Source organism: Chrysochloris asiatica, unplaced genomic scaffold, assembly GCF_000296735.1.
Source record: "Chrysochloris asiatica unplaced genomic scaffold, ChrAsi1.0 scaffold00128, whole genome shotgun sequence".
In the NCBI taxonomy this organism is placed as follows: Eukaryota; Metazoa; Chordata; class Mammalia; order Afrosoricida; family Chrysochloridae; genus Chrysochloris; species Chrysochloris asiatica.
The window spans coordinates 6,937,952-6,943,621 of record NW_006408646.1 but is presented as its reverse complement, the minus strand read 5'-3'; the positions used below and the strand labels follow the sequence as shown (position 1 = coordinate 6,943,621).

The 5,670-nt window shown below is 39.7% G+C and overlaps 1 pseudogene; it reads right to left on the bottom strand.

Annotated features, from left to right (window-relative positions):
* Positions 1–5,670, bottom strand: part of LOC102831006 — a 93,955-nt pseudogene that overhangs the window by 80,939 nt on the left and 7,346 nt on the right.

The following is a 5,670-nucleotide window of genomic DNA, read 5'->3' as shown; positions in this document are numbered from 1 at the left end:
GGAACAGTCGCTGGAGAAGGATGTCATGCTGGGTAAGATGGAGGGTCAGAGAAAAAGAGGAAGACCCCCAGTGAGATGGATCAGCCAGGTGGCATCATTGATGGTGTCAAGTGTGGCAGCAGTCGTGAGGTTGGCTCAGGATCGGACATTGTTTCGTTCTGCTGTGCATGGGGTTGCTATGAGTTGGTTCCAACTCGATGGCACCTGACAACAACAACAAGATTGTCTACTTAAGTAGTCTCCAAAGCACATTGCTTGTCTCACATTGATTCTACCCCTGGTGTTCAGTTTATATTGAATTATAAAATTATAAAATGAATATTCATTTTATAATTATGATGCATGCATTTTATGTATGTATGAACATCCATTTTATGTATGTATATTGTTGGAGTCCTGGTGTGGTGCTGTGGGTTAATATGCCAGACTGCAAAGCCTTTTGAACTGCAAGGTTAGTGGTCCAAGCTCACCAACTGTTCCTCAGAAACCCTATACAGGGTCACTATGGGTCGTAATCGACTCAATGGCACTTAACAACAAATTAACAATAACACTGTTGTTGTTAAGTGTCATCAAGTCAGTTCTGACTCACAGCGACCCTATACAGGGTTTCTGAGGAGCAGCTGGTGAGTTTGAACAGCCGACCTTGAAGTTCAAACTGACCTTGCAGTTGAGTGCTTATGCTACAGTGTCACATCAGGACTTGAATTTAAGATGTTAAAGTGTTTGGTCTACCTCATGCCATGAATGAAAATAAACTCCAAGTGAATTTTAAAATAAAATATATAAAGAAAAACTTTAAAACTTTTAGAATATAAGAGAATGCTATTAGTGAGCTGAAATAGAAGAGAATTTCTTAAGGATACCCAAAAGTACAAATTAATGGAAAAGATGTCTTAAAGTGAAAATACAAGCAAGAACCTAGAAAAAATTGTAAGTGCAAAATAATTATTAGTGAGAATATATTTTTTTAAATCAATGAGGAAAAGATAATTCAATAGAAAAATGCATGAACAAATTAACAGCTACTCTGCAGTGTTATCCATAATTTGTTATGATACACACAGTCAAATGCCTTTGCATAGTTAATAAAACACCATGTCAACATCTTTCTGGTATTCTCTGTTTTCAGTCAAGATCTATCTGACATCAGCAATGATATTCCTAGTCCCACATTCTTTTCTAAATCCAGCTTGGATTTCTGGCAGCTTCTTGAAGATGTGTTGCTGCAACTATTTTTTAGTTATCTTTGGCAAAATTTTACTTACATGTCATATTAATGATATTGTTACATGATTTTCGCATTCGGTTGGGTCACCTTTCTTTGGAATGGGCACAAATATAGATCTCTTCTAATCAACTGACCAGATAGCTGTCTTCCAAATATCTTGTCATAGAACATTGAGCACCTTCAGTACAGCACCAGTTTGCTGAAATATTTCAACTTCTATTCTGTCTGTTTCTGAAAACTTGGTTTTTTACCAATGCCTTCAGTGCAACTTGGACTCCTTCCTTCAATACTATTGGTTACTGATCATATGTTGTGGTGGTGGTGGTGATGGTAGTGGTGGTGGTGGTTAAGTACCGTTGAGTTTGTTCTGACTCATAATGACCCAGTACAGGGTTTTGAAGCTTTAAATCTTCAGAGAAGCAGAAAGTCTCATCTTTCTCCTGAGGAGTGGCTGGTGGGCTTGAACCACAGACCTTGTGGTGGCAGTCCAGTGCTTATTATGTGGAGCATTGTTTTTATTGTTAAGAACTGTCGAGTCGGCTCAGACTCATAGCGATCCGGTATAGGGTTTCCAAGAAGCAGCTGGTGGGTTTGAACCACCGACCCGTGATTCACAATGTAGTGCTTATCCTTTAGTGCCACACCATGTTGTTAAGTACCATGGAGTCAGTTCCGACTCATAGTGACCCTGCACAGAGTTTCCGAGGCTGTAAATCTTTACGGGAGCACAACGCCTCATCTTTCTCCCGAGGAACCGCTGGTATTTTCAAACTGCCAACCTTGAGGTTAGCAGCCCGATTCATAACCACTACGCAGTACTTCTTAAAATGGTTGAACAACAACCAATTATTTTTGGTATAGTGACTCCTTTGTTGTTTCCTGCATCATTCAATATTTTTCCTAAACAATCCTCCCGTATTGTAAGTTGAGGCTTGAAATTTTTCATTTCTTTAAGTTTGAGAAATGCTGAGTGTTTTCTTCCCTTTTGGCTTTCTAGCTCCATCTTTGCACATCTCATTATTATATTTTACTTTGTCTTCTAGAGCTGTCCTTTGGCATTTTCTGTTGAGTTCTTTTACTTTATTGTTTCTTCCAGTCATTTTAGCATTCTTGCATTCAAGAGCAAGTTTCAGAGTCCCTTCTGACATCCATTTTGGTCTTTGCTTTCTTTCCTGTCTTTTTAATGACCTTTTGCTTTCTCATGTATGGTATTCTTGATGTCATTCCACAACTCTTCTAGTTGTTGGTCATTAGTGTCTTGAGATAGTCTCTAAATTTAGGTGGAAATATTCCAGACCTTCGGTCAAGGTCTTTGGTCTTTAGTGTTTACTGTATCAAATTTGTTCTTTATATCATCTCTAAATTCGAGTGGGATATATTCAAGGTCTTATTTTTTCTCATGGACTTGTTTTCATTTTCTTCAGCTTCAGTTTTGAATTTGCATATAAGCAATTGATGGTCTGTTCCACAATCTGCCCCTGGCCTTGTTTTGGCTGCTGATATGGAGCTTTTCCACCATCTCTTTCCACAGATGTAGTCAATTTGATTTCTGTGTATTCCGTCTGATGAGGTCCATGTGTACAGTTGTCTCTTATGCTATCTAAAGAAGGTATTTGAAATAAACAAATCATTGGTTTTGCAGAATTCTATCATGCATTCTCCAGCATCATTTCTATCACCAAGACCATATTTTCTAACCACTGATCCTTCCTCTTTGCTCCCAACCTTTGCATTCCAATCACCAGTAATGATCAATACATCTTGATTGCATGTTTGATGGATTTCAGATTGAAGAAGTTGGTAGAATTCTTCTATTTTATCCTCACTGGTTTTAGTGGTTGGTGCATAAATTTGAATAATAGTGGTATTAACTGGGCTTCCCTGTAGCACATGGATATTATCCTATCACAGACAGCCTTGTTCCTCATGACTGATCTGGATATGTTCTTTTTAACAATGAATGCAATACCATTCCTCTTCAGTTTGTCATTTCCGGCATAGTAAACCATGTGGTCATCAGATTCAAAATGGCCAATACCAGTCCATTTCAGCTTACTAATGCCTAAGATGTTTATGTATTCCATTTCATTTTTGACAACTTCTAATTTTCCCAGATTCATACTTCATACATTCTGTGTTCTGATTTTCAGTGGATGTTTACAGCTGTTTCTCTTCATTTTAAGTTGTGCCCCATCAGCAAATGAAGGTCCCAAGGGCTTTACTCCATTTGCATCATCATGGTCAAGTCTACTTTGAGGAGATATCTTTTCTCCAGTAGTATTTTGAATGTCTTCCAACTTGAAAGGCTCATTTTCCACCACTATATCTGACAGTGTTTTCAGTGACCAAATATTCGGAAGTAGTTCACATCTCCTTCTTCCTAGTCTGTCTTCATCTGGAAGCTCATGAGAAACTTGTCCACTGTGGGTGACCCTGCTTGTATTTCAAAAACCCATGATATAGCTTCCAGAATCATAGCAACTTACAAGTCACTACAGTACGACAAACTGACAGATGAGTGGTGGAAATTTCCCACCTCTGAAGATTCTGGATGCTGTTCAGGATTCCACCTATGGTCTTATATAATGCAGAGGCTCCACAGGAAGCCTCCTTCACTGGACACATTGTAGCCCCATTTTAGGTATACCAATCAGTTACAGGCAGAAGACGGACTTACAAGCTTTCTATGGTGATATTTCTGGCTATTCCTTCTCTCTCCCTCAAGTGTCTATTTTATAATGCTATGCCAGGGAAACCAAGATTCAAAAGAGAACCAAGCATCTTAACATTATTTCTCCCCTTTTGCCCATTCCAATCGTGTCTCAATCCCTGTATCCCAGAGCCCTATTTTTCCAAGGTTGTGTGTTCATCATTATTTACATCTGCCCCACTTAGCCCATGAAACCCTGCCTAATTTGAACAATATCTTTAATGTCCCATTTGAGTAAAGTTTTAGTAAAGGTAATATAGAAATGGCTACAACCACATATTGATAGAGAACTTCCAGAAGTTCAAGTTGGATTCAGAAGAGGACGTGGAATGAGGGACATCATCGTTGATGTCAGATGGATCTTGGCTGAAAGCAGAAAATACCAGAAAGATGTTTACCTGTGCTTTATTGACTAAGCAAAGGCTTTCCATTGTGTGGATCATGACAAGCTATAGACAACATTATGAAGTATGAGTACTCTGGAACACTAAATTGTGCTCTTGAGGAATGTGTACATAGACTAAGAGGCAGTTGTTTGAACAGAACAAGGGAACACTGAGCAATTTTAAATTAGGAAAGGTGTGCGACAAGGTTGTATTTGTTCACCTTACTTATTCAACCTGTATGCTGAGCAAATAATCTGAGAATCTGGGTTCAAAATGGCCAATACCAGCCCATTTCAGTTCACTCGTGATTATTAATAGATGTTTGCAGTTTCTTCTCATTCTGAGTCATGTCCCATCAACAAATGAAGGTCCCCAAAACTTCACTCCATTCACATCATTAAGGTCAACTCTATTTTGATGAGGCAGCTCTTCCTCAGTTGTAGTTTGAGTGCCTTCCATCCTAAGGGGCTCATCTTCCAGCACTATGTCAGACAATGTTTTGCGATATTCAGAAGGTGTTCAGTGCCTAATCCTTCAGAGGTGGACTACCTCTTCCTAGTCTTGAAATTCCACTGAAACTTGTTCAACATGGGTGATCCTGGCATAGCTTCCAGCATCCACAGCATGTCCTCTTACTGTGACATGAGCAGTCTAGGAACTGAAAAGTTTGAATCATGATGAATTGAAGCAACAGAGAATCAATAAGCTTTTCTTACAAAATTATTGTGTTCCTCATCCTCATCACAGTCTAGGCCTTGATGGGAGATCTCAGTGGTGCTGTTCTCCTGCATGAGATTGTTCTCCACATCAGTGTTCTCCACTCTGCTGGCCTCATGACTTTTACTTTCACTCGGAGAGAGCCAGTGGAGACCAATCCCACTTGCAGGTTGAGTTTCCTCCCCAATCAGCAGTAAGTGTGCATTTGCCCCTTTTTAAAAAACTTGTTGTTGTTGTTGTTAGGTGCCATCAAGTTGGTACCAACCCATAGCTACCTTATACACCGCAGAACAAAACACTCCCCAATCCTGGGCCAATCTCACTACTGTTGCCGCACTTGAGTCCATCGATGCTGCCACTTGGCCAATCCATCTCGTTGAGGGTCTTCCTATTTTTCTCTGACCCTCCATCTTACCAAACATGATATCCTTCTCCAGCGACTGGTCCCTCCTAACAATATGTCCAAAGTATGAGAGATGAAGCTTGGCCATCTTGACCTCTAAGGAGCACTCTGGCTGCACTTCTTCTAAAACAGATCTGTTGGTTCTTTTGGCAGCCCATGGCACTTTCAATATTCTCCTCCAACACCATAACTCAAAGGCATCAATTCTTCTATGGTCTTCCTT